Source organism: Rhinopithecus roxellana, chromosome 3 (assembly GCF_007565055.1).
Source record: "Rhinopithecus roxellana isolate Shanxi Qingling chromosome 3, ASM756505v1, whole genome shotgun sequence".
Lineage (NCBI taxonomy): Eukaryota > Metazoa > Chordata > Mammalia > Primates > Cercopithecidae > Rhinopithecus > Rhinopithecus roxellana.
Genome location: NC_044551.1, coordinates 96,606,754 through 96,625,943, shown reverse-complemented (window position 1 = coordinate 96,625,943; position 19,190 = coordinate 96,606,754). Strand labels below are relative to the sequence as shown.

Genomic DNA, 19,190 nt, shown 5'->3' with positions numbered 1-19,190 from the left:
GCCGAGGCAGGCAGATCATCTGAGGCCAGGAGTTTGAGACCAGCCTGGCTAACGTGGTGAAACCCCGTTTCTACTAAAAATACAAAAAAATAGCAGGGCATGGTGACACTCACATGTAATCCCAGCTACTCAGCAGGCTGAGGCAGGAGAATCGCTTGAACCCGGGAGGCGGAGGTTGCAGTGAGTCAAGATTGCGCCATTGCACTCCACCTTGGACATCAAGAGCAAAACTCCGTTTAAAAAAAAAAAAATTCTTTTCCAGTGGATAAATTCCTGGAAACAAGCAACCTCCCGAGATTGAACCAGGAAGAAATAAAATTCCTGAATATTAAAACAACTTAAAAGAGTGTAATTGGATTATTTGTAACTCAAAGGATAAATGCTTGAGGGGATGGATACCCCATTCCCCATGATGTACTTATTTCACATTGCATGCCTGTATCAAAACCTCTCATGTATCCCATAAATATAGACACCTACTATGTACCCACATAAATTTTAAAATAAAAAAGGAAAAAAAAAAAAACCCTAAACATACCAATAATGAGTAACGAGATTGAATCAGTAATAAAAAATCTCCCCCCATCCCAGATGGATTCACCATCTGGTTTGGGGCTTTTCTGCGGGGAGGGGGGTAAGATTTTTATTGCTGAGCCAAATTCTACCAAACACACAAAGATAAATACCAAGGGGAGTTAATACCAATCCTCATGAAACTATTCCAAAAAAGGAGGAAAGAATTCTCCCTAGCTCATTCCATGAGGCCAGTATCGCTCTGATATGAAGAAACGGGCAAGGACACAATAAAAGAAGAGCTACAGACCAATATCCCTGATGAAATTAGACGGAAAAAAAACTCTCAACAAAATACCAGCAAATCGAATCCAACACCACATCAAAAAGATAATACACCAGGATTAGGCAGAATTTATCCCAGGGATGCAGGGATGGTTCAAACATGCAAATCAATAAATGTGATACATCACATAAACAGAATGGACAAATACCAAATGATCATCTCAATAGATACAGAAAAAGCATTTGATAAAATGCAACATCACTTCATGATAAAAATCCTCAACAAACTAGGCATAGAAGGAGCATACCTCACCTTAATAAAGGCAGTATATAACAAACTTATAGCTGGCATCATACTTAACAGGGAAAACTTGAAAGCATTCCCTCTAAGAACTGGAACAAGACAGGGATATCCTCTTTCACCAAATCTTATTCAATAGAGTACTGTAAGTCCTTGCCAGAGCATCAGGGAAGAGAATTTTTTAAAAAGGCATCCAATTTGGAAAAGAGGAAGTCAAATTAATTCCTATTTACTGATGATATGGTTTTTATTTTGTTTTTTTTTTTTTCTTTTCGAGATGGAGTCTCACCTGTCACCCAGGCTGGAGTGCAGTGGTGTGATCTCGACTCACTGCAACCTCCGCCTCCCAGGCTCAAGCAATTCTCCTGCCTCAGCCTCTCAAGTAACTGGGATTACAAGCACCAGCCACAACGCCTGGCTAATTTTTGTATTTTTAGGAGAGACAGGATTTAACCATGTTAGCCAGGCTGATCTCAAACTCCTGACCTCAGGTGATCCACCAGCCTCGGCCTCCTAAAGTGCTAGGATTACAGGTGTAAGCCACCACACCTGGCCTGATGATATGATTTTATATCTAGAAAACCCTAAAGACTTCACCAAAAAACTCTTAGATTTGATAAATGAATCAGTAAAGCTTCAGGATACAAAATTAATGTACACAAATCAGTAGTGTTTGTCTACATCAATGATTTAGCTGAGGACCAAATTAAGGAGGCAATTTCTATTTACAATAGCTACAACAAAATAAAATACCTAGGAATATATTTAACAAGTGAGGGGAATAATTCCTATAAGGAGAACTATGAAATACTAATAAATGAAATTGTAGATGACACAAACAAATGGAAAAATATCCCATGCTCATAGATTAGAAGAATCAATATCATTAAAATGACTGTACTACCTGGCTAACACAGTGAAACCCCGTCTCTACAAAAAATACAAAAAATTAGCCAGGCTTGGTGGCGGGTGCCTCTAGTCCCAGCTACTTGGGAGGCTGAGGCAGGAGAATGGCGTGAACCCAAGAGGCGGACGGAGCCTGTTGTGATCCCAGATCACACCACTGCACTCCAGCCTGGACGACAGAGAGACTCTGTCTCAAAAAAAAAAAAAAAAAAAAAAGGACTGTACTACCCAATGCAATCTACGGATTCACTGCATTCCCTATCAAATTACCAACATACATTTTTCACAGAATTAGAAAAAACTAAAAAAAAAAAAAAAAAAAAGAAAGAGAAAACTACCCTAAAAATTCATATGGAATCAAAAAAAGAGCCTGAACAGCCAAGCCAATCCTAAGAAAAAAGAACAAAGCTGATCCAGGCGTGGTGGCTCACTCCTGTAATCCCAGCACTTTGGGAAGTCCAGGCAGGCGGATCACCTGACATCAGGCCTACCAACATGGTGAAACCCCATCTCTACGAAAAATACAAAAATTAGCCGGGTGTGGCCAGGTGTGGTAGCTCACGACTGTAATCCCAGGACTTTTTGGGAGGCCAAGGTGAGTGGATCACCTGAGGTCAGGAGGTTGAAATCAACCTGGCCAACATGGTGAAACCTCATCTCTACTAAAAATACAAAAAAAAAAAAAAAAAAAAAAAAAATAGCCGGCTGTGATGGCAGGTGCCTGTAATCCCAGCTACTCAGAAGGCTGAGGCACAAGAATCACTTGAACCCAGGAGGCGAAGGTTGCAGTGAGCTGAGATTGCACCATTGCACTCCAGCCCTGGCAATGAGTGAGACTCCATCTCAAAAAAACAAAAACAAAAACAAAATAAACAAAGCTGGAGGTATGACATTACCTGACTTCAAATTATATAACAAGGCTGTAGTAAAAAAACAGCATAGTATGGTATAAAAAATAAACACATAGATCAATGGAGCAGAATAGATAACCCAGAAATAAAGCCACATACTTACAACCAACTGATCTTTGACAAAGTCAACAAAAAAATACGCTGGGGAAAGGACACCCTGTTCAATAACTGGCGCTGAGGAGACTGGATAGCCACATATAGAAGAATGAAACTGGAGCCATATATCTCACCATATGCAAAAATTAGTAACTGAAGTTGGATTAAACACCCAAACACAAGAGCAGAAACTAAAAATCCTAGAAGAAAGTAACCCCATTTAAAAAAAGAGCCGCACTGGCTCTGGGCTCTCTGTGCCACATGGCTTCCTTTTCCTCCACTGCAGCAGCTATGGCGGTGGTGAAGACCCTAAACCCCAAGGCTGAGGTGGCCCGAACAGAGGCGGTGCTAGTGGTCAACATCAGCGTTACGTGGGGTCTGCAGGATGTGCTGAAGACCAACCTGGGGCCCAAGGGCACCATGAAGATGCTTGTTTCTGGCGCTGGAGACATCAAGCTTACTAAAGATGGCAATGTGCTGCTTCACGAAATGCAAATTCAACATGCAACAGCTTCCTTAATAGCAAAGGTAGCAACAGCCCAGGATGATATAACTAGTGATAGTACAACTTCCAATGGCCTAATCATTGAAGAGCTACTGAAACAGGCAGATCTCTACATTTCTGAAGGCCTTCATCCCAGAATAATCACTGGAGGATTTGAAGCTGCAAAGGAAAAGGCCCTTCAGTTTTTGGAAGAAGTCAAAGTAAGGAAAGAGATGGACAGGGAAACACTTATAAATGTGGCCAGAACATCTCTTGGCACAAAAGTTCATGCTGAGGCTGTAGTGAACTCCATTTTGGCCATTAAAAGACAAGATGAACCTATTGATCTCTTCATGGTTGTGATCATGGAGATGAAACATAAATCTGAAACTGATACAAGCTTAATCAGAGGGCTTGTTTTGACCACGGAGCACAGCATCTTGATAAGAAGAAAACGGTGGAGGATGTATACATTCTTAAGTGTAATGTGTCATTAGAATATGAAAAAACAGAAGTGAATTCCGGCTTTTTTTTACAAGAATGCAGAAGGAGACAAAAACTCATAAAAGCTGAAAGAAAATTCATTGAAGATAAGAGTTAAAAAAAATAGAACTGAAAAAGAAAGTCTGTGGTGATTCAGATAAAGGATTTGTTGTTATTAATCAAGAGGGAATTGACCTCTTTTCCTTAGATGCTCTTGCAAAAGAAGGCATAGTCACTCTGCACAGAGATAAAAGGAGAAATATAGAGAGAGGCTGACTCTTGCTTGTGGTGAGGTAGCCCTGAATTCTTTTGACAACCTAAATCCTGATTGCTTGGGACATGCAGGACTTGTATACAAACATACATTGGGAGAAGAGAAGTGCACCTTTATTGAGAAATGTAACAAAACTTGCTCTGTCACGTTATTGATCAAAGGACCAAATAAGCACACACTCATTCAGCTCAAAAGATGCAGTAAGGGATGGCTTGAGGGCTGTCAAAAATGCTATTGATGAGGGCTGTGTGTTTCCAGGTGCTAATGCTGTGGAAGTGGCAATGGCAGAAGCCCTGATTAAATACAAGCCCAGTGTAAAGGGCAGGGCACAGCTTGGAGTCCAAGCATTTGCTGATGTGTTGCTCATTATTCCAAAGGTTCTTGCTCAGAACTCTGGTTTTGACCTTCAGGAAATATTAGTTAAAATTCAAGCAGAATGTTCAGAATCAGGTCAGCTTGTGGGTGTGGACCTGGACACAGGTGAGCCAATGGTAGCAGCAGAAGTAGGCATATGGGATAACCATTGTGTAAAGAAACAGCTTCTTCACTCCTGCACTGTGATTGCCACCCATATTCTCTTGGTTGATGAGATCATGTGAGCTGGAATGTCTTCTCTAAAAGGTTGAATCGAAGCTTCCCCTGTATCTGAATCTTGAAGACTCTGCAAAGTGATCCTGAGGAATACAGCTGTGGAATTTTTGTCCAAGCTTCAAATGATTTTCAGAGGAATTTTCCCATATGAAAAAAGGAGAGAACACTAGCATCTGTTGAAATTCAGAAGTTCTGAACTTATAATTACAGTATTTTTTTAAATTGCACTGAAGTATATGCACATAAAGCAGGTATTTCATCCAGTGATTTAACGGCAGTGACATAAAATTCCTGTTAGATAAACATATGTTACCTACGTTATTATTAAATATTCCTTGAAAAAAATGGGCAAAGGACAGGAACAGACATTTCTCAAAAGAAAACATGCAAGTGACCAACAAACATATGAAAAAATGCTCAACATCACTAATCATCAGAGAAATGCAAATTAAAATCATAATGAGATCCCATCTTATGCCACCAGAATGGCTATTATTAAAATGTCAGAAAACAACAGATGTTGGCAAAGATGTGGAGACAAAGGAATGCTTTATGCATTGTTGGTGGGAATGTAAATTAGCACAACCTTTACGGAAAACAATATGGGGATTTCTCAAATAACTAAAATAGAACTACCATTTGACCCAGCAATCTCACCAGTAGGTATATATCTGAAGGGACAGAAATCAACATATCAAAAAGATACTTGCACTCATATGTTTATCACAGCACTATTCACAATAGCAAAGATACATAATTAAAGTAAGTGTCCATCAGCTGAAGACTGGATAAATAATATGTATACACACACACACACACTCATCATGGAATACTACTCAGCCCTAAAAAAGAATGAAGTCATATCTTTTGCAGCAACATGGATAGAACTGGAGGCCATTATCCTAACTGAAATAACTCAGAATGTCAAATATTGCATGTTCTCACTTGTAAGTGGGAGCTAAACAGTAGGAACACATGGACACACAGAGTAGAATAATAGACACTGAAGACTGCACAAGGTGGGAGTGTGGGAGGGGAATGAGGGTTGATAAATCACCTACTGAGCACAATGTTCACTATTCAGGTAATGGGTACACTAAAATCCCAGACTTCACTACTATGCAAAATCTGCACTTTTGTCCCCTAAATATATTTTTAAAAAAATTTTTTTAAAGATTACTTTATTTGGCTGGGCATGGTGGCTCACGTCTGCAATCCCAGCACTTTGGGAGGCCAAGGCAGGTGGATCACCTGAGGTCAGGAGTTCGAGACCAACTTGACCAACATGGAGAAACATCATCTCTAATAAAAATACAAAGTTAGCCGGGCGTGGTGGCACATGCCTGTAATCCCAGCTACTTGGGAGGCTGAGACAGAAGAATTGCTTGAACCTGGGAGGCGAAGGTTGCAGTGAGCCGAGATCGCGCCATTGCACTCCAGCCTGGGCAACAAGAGCGAAACTCTGTCTCAAAAAAAAGATTGTCTTCTTCATTTTTTGAATGGTCATAATCTTAATGCAGTCCTCTAGAAAACAGAGCATTATACTTTGAGAGGTGAAAACCCAGAACAAAGAGTGAGAGAAAAAAGAGATTTGAGGCAAGGAAAAGAGGTGAAGCAAAGTGACACAATGTGCTACTGTGTTGGCTACCACTTCATCCAAAACTTCAGAAAACACACACACAAATACAGAAGGTCATTCAGCCACATGTGCTGCCTAGCACATGAGAGTTCTCCAGAAGGGCTGCAAGGAAGAACTGCATCTCAGAGTTTCCATGGGAGAGAGAATCTTGCTGCCTGCCTCCCTCTATTTCCTAGTTCCTATTAATCAAGGGTCTCCCCACAGAAAGCTATCTCATCCACATTTTTGAGTAGTGTCATCAAGTCCTTCAGCAGCCACTCAGGAGGCCAAATTCAATTCTGCATGGTGTATGCAGTGTTTCATCCAAGCCCAGAGTTGGGGTGTGATGCAGTACATAGGGCATGTGAATTGGAAAAGAAGTCAGATTATCCCTTTTCAAGCCTGGGCATTCTACTCAGATTTCAGCCAGCCTGACAAAGATGGTAGAGAAGGCTCGGTCTGGAAAGTGGGTGAAACCTTCAGACGGAAAGAGGCTGGGCGCAGGGGTTCATGCCTATAATCCCAGCACTTTGGGAACTCAAGGCAGGAGGATTGCTTGAGCCCAGGAGTTTCAGATCAGCCTAGACAACATGGCAAGACCCTGACTCTACCAAAAATTTAAAAACTTTAAAAGGCTGCAGGGCAGTCGAGGGAAGCAGTCTGAAAGTGTCTAACATTGTAACTGACATTTGTATAATGCTCAGAACTACTGCTCTAAGTACAGAGGTGGCTCTCCTGAAGTGGTAACATTTCTTTTTTTATTTTTATTTTTATTTTTATTTTTGAGGTGGAGTCTCTCACCATACCCCAGGCTGGAGTGCAGTGGCACGATCTTGGCTCACTGCAAGCTCTGCCTCCCAGGTTCACGTCATTCTCCTGCCTCAGCCTCCGTAGTAGCTGGGACTACAGGTGCCCGCCACCATGCCCAGCTAATTTTTTGTATTTTCAGTGGAGATGGGGGTTTCACTGTGTTAGCCAGGATGGTCCCGATCTCCTGACCTCGTGATCCACCCGCCTTGGCCTCCCAAAGTGCTGGGATTACAGGCGTGAGCCACCGTGCCCGGGCAAGTGGTAACATTTCTTGAAAGGAATAGTCATATAAAAAAATCACATTTTAAATGAAATATAATGAACATATGTAGTAACTGAATAACATAATTTATCCAACTTGAACCTTGACAGATGAGTCTTAGCCTATAGCAACTAGTCTTAGCCTATAGCAACTAGTCTTAGACTATAACAAATATGATGCAATGGATAGTATGCTTGATATTCACTGTATCCAACTCTCAATGCTATTTAATATACTGTATTATTCAGACTCCAGTTTGCTTAAAAATCAGTTGGAGTGAATTATACTACAGTTTGTTTTGCTAATGAAATATGTAAAACCTTTGAAATCACTGTGAAAAGAATGAGAACTCGAGATACATTCATAATGGCAGTCAAATTGAGAGATAGCTCTTCCAGGTAATGTTTCACTAAAATAACACTGGAAAATGGCTTGAGATGGAAGCTGGCGTGGGTTGTGCTTATTACAAAACCACTTTGCACTTGTCATTTTGAAGAACAAAAAGTATGAGCTCTACTAGTTAATACTCAAAAACAAGGCAAATCATGGCTTCCTGCTAACAGTCTTAAATACTGAACTATGGAACATGTTTGTTTCCATTGAATCTCTCTTGAGATTTCAAATTACTTATTCCTGTTGTATTCATTGTGACTTTCAAGGTTTATCACATGACTTGCCATGGGTGTGTGTATGTGTGTGTTTAAAGAGTAGTTATTTCAAGTGGCTTGTGGAAGAGCAGAAATCCTCAGCAAAGAATATGAAAACTGTGTAAACAATTGAGAATGTATATATAAGTTGTCACCTTTACAGCAAACTGGAGTTTTTCAGCTGAACAAGACAAAGTATATTAGGCATAGCTGCAGGAACAGCATTCCCCAAGGCCTTACCAGCGGTAAAGCATTACCTACAAATCCCATGGAGTGGAGGCAGATAATGAAGAATGCAGTTCTAATGGCCAGGAGTCACACCAAACTATTTCTCATGCAGCTCTCTAAGATCCACACAGTTTATCATGTCCCCTTGATTCAAAATTCATTCTTTTGCTGATACCTAAGCACCCATGACTTTCAAATATTAATCTCCAACCCCAGCGTCTCTACAAGTTCCAAACCATATATTCACAGTGGGACCTCAAAATCATCATGTCTCAAAAAGAATCTATCACCTATTCTTGCAAGTCTACCTTCCTTTCTATATTTTCTATTTTAGTTGATCATATTGCCATCCACTTACTCTCTTAAGCTAGTCATTTCATGCATCCCTTCAAAAATATTTTTTCTTATAGTAGGTCCTGGGGATCCAACAGTAAACAAAGCAAAATCCCTTTCCTCATGGATCTTATATTCTAGTGAAATAGAAAAGAAATTGTGTGTGTGTATGTGTGTGTGTGTCAAGTTCAGTGGAAAAAAAATGAAGGAGAATAAAGGGATAGTGAGTGACAGATATTTTGTTTGTTGTTGTTGTTGTTGTTGTTTTTACTTTGAGTTCCAGGATACATGTGCAGAATGCACAGGTTTGTTACATAGGTGTGTGTGTGTGCTGTGGTGGTTTGTCACATGGGGGTGTGTGTGCTGTGGCGGTTTTTCACATAGGGGTGTGTGTGCTGTGGCGGTTTTTCACATGGGGTGTGTGAGCTATGGCTGTTTGTCACATAGGGGTGTGTGTGTACTGTGTCACACATGGCGTGTGACAAACCACCACAGCTCACACACACCTATATATGACAAACCACCACAGCACACACAAACACCTATGTGACAAACCGCCACAGCACACACACCCCCATGTGACAAACGGCCACAGCTCACACACCCCTATGTGACAACCACAGCTCACACACCATGTGACAAACCGCCACAGCTCACACACCCCATGTGACAAACCACCACAGCTCACACACCATGTGACAAACCACCACAGCACACACACACCATGTGACAAACCGCCACAGCACACAACCATGTGACAAACCACCACAGCTCACACACCCCATGTGACAAACCACCACAGTGCACACACACCATGTGACCAACCACCACAGCACACACACCCCTCTCATTTTATCTCATTCTATCTCCCATAATTCCCACTGAAGTCATTCTTTCAAATTCAAATGACTGTTCCCCATTCACTATTAGTAATGCTCTTCACAATTTGGTACAGGCTTTTTTTTTTTTTTTTTTTTTTTTGAGACAGAGTTTTGCTCTGTCGGTCAGGCCAGGTTGGAGTACAGTAGCACGATCTCAGTTCACTGCAACCTCCACCTCCAGGCTCAAGCAGTTCTCCTGCCTCAGCCTCCCAAGTAGCTGGGATTACAGGTGTGTGCCACCATGCCCGGCTAATTCTTGCAGTTTTAATAGAGACAAGGTTTCACCATGTTGGCCAGGCTGGTCTCGAACTCCTGACCTCAGGTAATCTGCCCGCCTCCACCTCCCAAAGTGCCAGGCTATCTTTTAAACTCTAACTTCTACCACTCCCCAGTTGCCTATGAGGACTGACTTTTTTCCCATCTCCATTGGTTCCCAATGTAGACTGGTATAAAATTGCTTTATTAGTGTTTGTTTTTCATTAGGCCTCCTATTATAATGTGATCTCCCCTTGAGTGCAGACTGTATCATTCATCTTTACATCCCCACATCTAGCCCAGTTCCCGGCATGCAGTAAGTAACTAGTAAATGTTTGCTTGCTTCATTTGAAATTAATAAAAATTTATTGAAGTTTAATTTCCTCCTTGTTCTTTGGGGTTTTGTTTTGTTTTCTTTTAGCTGGAGTTTGAGTTTTATTTAATTTTTTTTTTTGAGACAGAGTCTCGCTCTGTTGCCAGGTTGGAGTGCAGTGGCGTAATCTCAGCTCACTGCAACCTCCGCCTCCCAGGTTGAAGCAGTTCTCCTGCCTCAGCCTCCTGAGTAGCTGGGACGACAGGCATGCGCCACCACGCCCAGCTAATTTTTGTATTTTTAGTAGAGATGGGGTTTCACCATGTTGGCCAGGATGGTCTCCATCTCTTGACCTCGTGATCTGCCCGCTTCCATGTCCCAAAGTGCTGATTACAGGTGTGAGCCACCATGCCTGGCCTATTTCCTCCTTTTTCTTTTAATGAAAGTTAGCTCTGTAAAAATTTCAGAGTGTCTTTATGACTATTATCCTTGGAGACATCCCAGCAGTGTGAAGTTATGGAGACCACGCAGTTGATAGGAATTTTTTTCCCCAGGTGTCATAATAATTGCTAGTGAGTTTCCCAAAAGCTTTGTGAAGACCAGGTAAACATGGTCAGCTGTGGTGCCTCCTCTAAGATTTTTGACAAATAAGAGATGAAGGCTGGCAGAGCCCATGCTTCTGAAATGCTCTCCTATCTGAAATAATGTATGGCAGGGTAATGACAAAAGTAGCAACTAAAGAAACCTCTTAAACCTGTCTTTCTCTTACCCTGTTATATAAAGGTTTTTGTTGAAGACTGTCAATTCTCATAACCCAGTAATGAATCATGGTTAAACTAACAAAACACATACAGCAAAACAAAAGCAAAAATGGTGATTCTGGTGATACCACCAGAGAAAAGCTCAAGGCCAGCTTTATTTAATCCTTCATGTAGCATCCTCAAGAGACAGAAAATTAGACGAGGTGCAGTGGCTCACGCCTGCAATCCCAGCACTTTGGGAGGCTGAGGTGGGTGAATCATTTGAGGTCAGGAGTTCGAGACCAGCCTGGTCAACATGGTGAAACCCTGCCTCTACTAAAAATATAGAAGTTAGCCAGGCATAGTGGCAGGCACCTGTAGTCCCAGCTACTCAGGAGGCTAAGGCAGGAGAATCACTTGAACCTGGGAGGCGGAGGTTGCAGTGAGCCGAGACTGCACCACTGCACTCCAGTCTGGGCGACACAGTGAGACTCTGTCTAAAAAAAAAAAAAAAAAAAAAAAAGAGAGAGAGAGAGAGAGAGAAAACCAGAGCAGCGGTTCAATTATCTTCTAGTGATATCAAAAATAGAACTCAGGTCTTCTGACTTCCACTATGTATTTATTTTTAAAAAATAAACGTATCCAGGAATTATTTGGATAAAATATAAAAAGTACTTCAGATGATGCTGTTTTGACTGTAATAAACTAGGGCAAAATAATTTAAAGTTTTAAATATTGAATGGGAATTTCAGATCTTTGTAAATGAAATGGTCCATGAACTATTATATCACTATCATTTCTGTCTAATAAAGTAACCATTTGAAAATCATTTCTGTCCAATAACCATTTGGAAAATACTAATATTATTTATCTTTTCTTTGGAACAAATTAAAATCTTAATATTAAATGTTTAAGGCTGGACACGGTGGCTTATGCCTGTAATCCCAGCACTTTGGGAGGCTGAGGAGGGTGGATCACTTGAGGTCAGGAGTTCAAGACCAGCCTGGCCAACAAGGTGAAACCCTATTTCTACTAAAAATACAAAAATTAGCCGGGTGTGGTGCTATGTACTTGTAGTCCCAGCTACTTGGGAGGCTGAGGTAGGAGGATCACCTAAGCCTCGGAGGTCGAGATTGCAGTGAGCTGTGATCATGCCACTGCACTGTGTAACCTGGGCAACAGAGGGAAACTCCATCAAAAAACAAAACAAAACAAAAGAAGTTTAAATAATTCTTCAATTACATTGATACCAATTTTTGTTTTTAGCAGGAAGAACATTCCCTTAAGCCCACAGTAGAGAACAGCCAGTATAGGGGAGATATATTTTCAGCTTAGCATTACGAGAATTAGAAGATATTTTTCAACTTAATGTAGGTGCTAGGTAAATACTGTATGGGAATGCTTTAAGACAATAAATCTGATCTTGGTTAACTCACTAGTGATTTTTTTAATTCTGCTTTTCACTAAGGGGGAAAAGTTCTTGTAGAAGGTAATAGTTTCCATTTTAAAAATAATTTAATTTCTCTCTGTGTGAAAGGAATACATTTTCTTACAAAATAACAGATTTTGAAAACAGGAGCTTAATACCTGTTAGGGTAGAAAACAGTTCTGTGCTTCCATTTACTTTTTTTCCGACTATCATTTTCAAGCACAGTTTGTTTTATTGAGAAGAAAGTAGGCTCAATATAATGAGAAAGGTGCAGCGCTGGGGGCATGCCTCTTCTGCAGGTACAGATGTCACTTATGCTGTGTCATCCAGTTTCATAAACAAGTATTTTACCAGAGAGAAACTAAGAGTTTTGTTTCATATGGTATTTCCCAATGTTTATGTAGTGAAATGACTTCCCTGTTTTATAATGAGCTACTCAGAGCACAGATATTGAAATTCTCACTATGTTAATATTAACAAACCCTTGGAGAGTTGCTGAGGAAAGGATTGGGAAGAATCAGAGAAAGACTGCCTTCGAAAACAGTCTTTACACAGTGTAGAAAGTGAAAAGATGACCCACAGAATGGGAGAAAACATTTGCAAATCATATACTAATGAGGGACTTGTATCAGAATATGTAAATAACTCTTTTACCTCAACAGCAAAAAGAAAAATAACCCAACTTTTAAAACATGGGCAGAGAGGCTGGGCATGGTGACTCACACCTGTAATCCCAGCACTTCGGGAGACTGAGGCAAGCCGATCATCTGAGGTCAGGATTTCAAGACCAGCCTGGCTAACATGGTAAACCCCATCTCTACTTAAAATACAAAAATTAGCTGGGTAGTGGCACATGCCTGTAATCCCAGCTACTCAGGAGACTGAGGCAGGAAAATCACTTGAATCCAGAAGGCAGGAGGTTGCAGTGAGCTGAGATCATGCCACTGCACTGCAACCTGGGTAACAAGTTGAGACTCCATCTGATATGGTTTGGTTGTGTCCCCACCCAAGTGTCATCTCAAATTGTAGCTCTCATAATTCCTATATGTTGTGGGAGGAACCTGGTGGGAGATAATTGAATCATGGGGGTGGTTTCCCCCATACTGTTCTTGTGGCAGTGAATAAATCTAACAAGATCTGATGGTTTTATAAGGGGTTGCCCCTTTCACTTGGCTCTCATTTTTCCTTTTGCCTGCCACCATGTAAGATGTGCCTTTCGCCTTCTGCTATAATTGTGAGGCGCCCCCAGCCATGTGGAACTGAGTCCATTAAACCTCTTTTTCTTTATAAATTACCCAGTCTCAGGGATGTCTTTATCAGCAGCATGAAAATGGACAAATAAACTGTCTCAAAAAAAGGGGGGCAAACAATTCAAATAGACATTTCTCCAAAGATAACACATGGCCAATAAATATATGAAAAAAATGCTCAACATTATTAGTTATCAGGAATATCTAAGTGCAAATCAAAACCATGATGAGATACAACTTCACACCCACTAGAATGACTACCATCAAGAACACAGACAATAACAAATGTTGGAGAGGATGTAGAGAAATTAGAACCTTTGTACATGTGAGAATGTAAAATAGTGCCACTGCTTTGGAAAAGTATCTGTCAGTTCCTCAAAATGTTAAACAAAGAAATAGTATAGCCCAGCAATTCCACTCCTAGGTATATACCCAAGAGACCTGAAAACATCCCCATACAAAAAACTTATACATGGGCGCTCACAGCAACATTATTTGTAATAGCTAAAAAATAGAAACAACTCAAATATCCATCAATTGATGAACAGCTCAATAAAATGGAGTATATTGGTTGGGCATGGTGGCTCATGCCTATAATCTCATCACTTTGGGAGGCTTAGGCAGGTGGATCTCTTGAGCCCAGGAGTTCAATTACAGACTGACCCACATGGCAAAACCTCGTTGCTACAAAAAAATTAGCTGGGTGTTGTGGTGCATGCCTGTAGTCCCAGCTACCTGGGAGGCTGAGGTGAGAGGATCGTTTGAGCCCTGAAGGTTGAGGCTGGAGTGAGCCATGACTGCACCACTGTACTCCAGCCTGGGTGGTGGAGTGAGACCCTGTCTCAAAACAAACAAAAAAAGTTCAAACAATGGACTATTATTTGTCAGTAAAAAGAAATGAAGTAGTGATGCATATTTTATGCAAACATTATGCTACCTGAAAGAAGCCAGTCACGAAGGACCCTATAGCGTATGATTCCCATCTATATGAAATGTTCAGAATAGGCAAATCTATAAAGACAAAGTAAATTTGTGGTTGCTGGAGGCTGACAGGTTGGGGAATGGGGAGTGACTGCTAGTGGATACAGAGCTTTATTTGATGTTATAAAAATGTTCCAAATTTAGATCGTGGTGAAGGTTCCACAACTTTGTGAATTTATTACAATCCACTGAATTATACGTTTTAAAATGTGAATTCAATGATATGTAAATAACTCAATAAAGCTATTTTTAAAATCTCTCTTCCAAAGCTTAAAAAGGAAAAAATTGATAACATTACTTTAATTTTTATTAATATTGTTTTCATTGGTAACAGAAGCCGAGGAGAAAACATGAACAAAAATTGGTGAAGGCCGGGCGCGGTGGCTCAAGCCTGTAATCCCAGCACTTTGGGAGGCCGAGACGGGCGGACCACGAGGTCAGGAGATCGAGACCATCCTGGCTAACACTGTGAAACCCCGTCTCTACTAAAAAATACAAAAAAAAAAAAAAAAAAAAACTAGCCGGGCGAGGTGGCGGGCGCCTGTAGTCCCAGCTACTCGGGAGGCTGAGGCAGGAGAATGGTGTAAACCCGGGAGGCGGAGCTTGCAGTGAGCTGAGATCTGGCCACTGCACTCCAGCCTGGGCGACAGAGCGAGACTCCGTCTCAAAAAAAAAAAAAAAAAATTGGTGAAGGCCATCACGGGACCTAGTAGTTGCATCCTGTTCAGCACCACAGACAGCTCCCTCGCAAATGCCGTTCTTTCAAAAGGTAGCATACAAAAGGCAGCTACTGAGACTCTGCAGGGTTTTCTAAAAGTGACATTTCTATGACACATTTCTTCTATTCAGCACTGCCATACGTAATGGCATCCATTATTGCTTTCATGTGTACACTCTGTGATATAGCATCAATCTGCTACACTACTCCATTAATCCATTCATTTAACAAAATACGTTGTTATGTGCCAGATTCTCTTAGACAAGTCACTTACCCTATTAGCTTCTTTTCCTTATCCAAAACTTGTGGATAATTATACATGTTTGATAAACTAGGACAGTATTTGTGAAATAATCCCTATTGCTTGTATTCATTTGAACATGTTATCCCATTGCATTATTATGAAATTTATTTTATTCTGGGAGCACAGAATATCTTGTTACATTAGAAGCCCAGATGAGTGTCCTGGATATACTCAGGTTTAGGATCCATTCAGTTAACTTTTCATGGTAAGAATGGCCTTTTAAAAATAAATTTTATTGCATATATTTAAGGTGTATAACATGTTCTGGGATACATATACTAAAATAGTTACTATAGTAAAGCAAAATTAACATATGAATCATCTCATATAGTTCCTCACCCCACCCCACCGCCATTTTTTTCTGGCAAGAGTTCCTGAAATCTACTCTTTAAGTAAAAATCCTAATTACAGTATTATTAACTACAGTCCTGTTTTACATCCTACATATCTGCTACTTTTTAGCCTGTGATCTACATCTCCCCATTTGTACTCCACCACACCCCTGATAGCTGCCATTTTACTTACTGTGTATTTGACTTTTTTTTTTTTTTTTTTAGATTTCACGTATGAGATCATGCAGTATTTTTGTGTGTCTGGCTTATTTCACTTAGCAAAATGTCCTTCAGATTCATCCGTCTTGTGGCAAATGCCAGGATTTCCTTTTTAAGGCTGAATAATCTCTCTCTCTCTGTGTGTGTGTGTGTGTGTGTGTGTGTGTGTGTGTGTGTGTGTCATTTATTTGCTCACCTACCAATGAATACCTTGGTTGTTTCCAGATCTTGGCTATTGTGACTAATGCCGCAATGAACACAACAGTGCAGATATATAAACTTAACTGAACTCTTGCCAGAAAAAATGGGGGATGGGGTTGGGGTAACTATATGAGATGATTCATGTTAATTTGCTTGACTGTAGTAACTGTTTTACTATATTTATCTCAGAACATGTTGTACACCTTAAATATATGCAATAAAATTTATTTTTTAAAGACCATTCTTACCATGAAAATTTAACAATCCTGCAATGAACAAAACAGTGCAGATATATTTATGAGGTGGTGATTTCAACTCCTTTGGGTATATATCCAGAAGAGAAATTGTTGGATTATATGATAGTTCTGTTTTTGATTTAGGAACCTCCATGCTCTTTTCCACAGTGGCTTCATCAATCTATATTCCCATCACCATTGTACCAGGGTTCCCTTCTCCCTGCATTTTCTCCAACATTTATCTCTTGCCTTTTTGATAATAGCCATCCTAATAAGTATGAGGTGATATTTCATAGTGATTTGATTTGCATTTCCCTGATGAGTAGCGACGCTGAGCATCTTTTCATATACCCGCCCTTCTTGAGCATGCTTCAGATGGGTGCAAATTCCCAAGACATAGCTGTGGATCTGGCCTGGAAATGGGCCCATTTTTAAGGATGATGAAAGAATTGCAAGCTATGTATCTAATCCATCACCTTCCTAAATGCAGTCCAATGCTGAAGCTCAACACAGATATATGTTCCTACATATATTTCTATATGATCAGTCTTGTCATAAAAGGATTTGTCTGTAAGGAGGATGTTAATCCTAACCCCACATAACACTGTTGTAAAATAATTCTGTATTTCTTCAAAACAAGAAATTGTATAGAAAAGTCCCAGAAGTGCTCGAACAGTGAAATTGTGTCAAATCATGTAATCTCTTTGATCCTCACATTCTTTTCCGTATGACTGGGGTAGGCAGGTCGACAAGACAATCTACAAAGATCTGACTCAATGTGTGTGGTTCAGTTTCGTTGTTTTTATTACTCTCATTCCTCCTCAAATGGCTCAGATTTAGTTGCCATTTAGCTATCTTGCTCACATTTAAATATCAAAAGAACTAGCACAGGATGCCTACTTCTGCCAAATTCCATACAACCAGATGCTGCTTCTTGAGGAAGAAAAGCAATAATTACTGATATTTAAAGGGCACAGGGTGGAAGGCACATGCACACACTTGACCTCTCAATGTCCATTATTTCCTTTGCTGTGGCTTAAGAAAGAACTCTATGTAAGAGGTCAGAGCACACTTCCGTGGGAGTCCTGGGGTTCAGTATTACAAAAGCTGTAAACAGTAGTAAATAACACTTGTCTTCCTGAAGAAAGAAAGCACATCATTCTGAGAAGGCGCAAACAGGGAGCCCTTAACATTTTGAAAGTCTGGAAGATGGATCTTGAGTCCAGACGTTTCAAAAAGCAAAGGCTTCCCATTTCCACTCCATACTAATTTTTAATCCTTACCTTTTATTTCAGTGATGAATTTATTATTTTCTTAAACTCTAAGCCTACCTGAAAGATCACTATTCTCCTTTTGCAGTGCACAGAATCTCAACACTCTGCACATCTTTCCTTTAATGATTTCCCCCAACTTGCCTATTTGCTATATCCTCCTCTGAGGCTCAGACATGCCATTTTATCTCACATCACTCAGCAACATTTATTATATGTTAGTAACATTTCCTAGTTTTACTAATATATTAATATATTTTTTCTGGTTAGTTTTAGGCCCACATCAGAAAAAAATTATTTTATACTATAGTAACACTTGAAATGAGAGATGGAAAATGAAATTTGAATTTATTTAAAAATGTACCTAGTACCTAAAACTACCTGCATATAAGCCATCAACACAAATTACTACATCAACTTCCTTCAAGATAATGGCAAACCATAATACGTCCTATTACATTGAACTTAGGACCATAAATTCAATTCCCACAGATTCATAGCATGAAAGAATTTGCAAGTAATGCCTTCTTCAGTTTGGGCTCCAGACTCAGGAATGCAATTGGATCATGCATGTACTGCAGGTAGACACTCATCTCTGTGCACATTTTTCTCTGTGGTTCCTCTTCTGCTTTCCAGTACTAAGAAAGGTGTATCTTGGGCACGCTCAGATTTTTCTTTTCGGGAAACAACTTTCCCCCTCTGCAATCTTGGTGGGACTGTACTTACAGGTAGCAGCCCTCCTGCTACTGAAACCCTAAGGGGTCCTGAGCACCTCCTGGTAGGTCCTGGTCTATCTACAGAACGAGCATGTGATGAGTCCAGTGCTGTCTTCCAGAGCTTTGCCATCTGTGCCAGTGTAAATTTGGAAGACTGCAATTCATTCATGCCAGTGGCAGCAACCTGCCCAGAATTCTCCAGCAATAGAGGCCATTCCTGGAGTTGCTGCTTCCCTGCTGGAGTTGTCTGAATTCAAAGTCTGGTCTTTCCAATAATTTCCTTTTTCTTTTTTTTTTTTCAGTCAGTCAAAGTCAGTTCCTGCTGCTTGCAACCAAAGAGCTCTGACCCATTCATTTCTCACTTCCACTGGAGTATCTTGCCATGTTTAATGACCACTTATAGGAGCCAGTGTTGTGTGCCAATACCAGCTAAAATGCTAAAGAATTTTTAACAGGCCAGAAACATTGTCTTAGGAGAATTATTACACAAAGAGTCTCTGCCTTCTCTCCAGAAAACTAGAGATTCAAAGAACACTATAAAATACATAAAAAGAATTTGGGTCATAATTTTCTGTACCTTCAAACCTTATATTTTTAGTTTT

The 19,190-nt window shown here is 40.3% G+C and overlaps 1 pseudogene; it reads left to right on the top strand.

The window, feature by feature from the left end:
* The first annotated feature begins 3,303 nt into the window (after positions 1-3,303).
* Positions 3,304-4,879, top strand: LOC104670748 (annotated as a pseudogene).
* Positions 4,880-19,190: the final 14,311 nt, after the last annotated feature.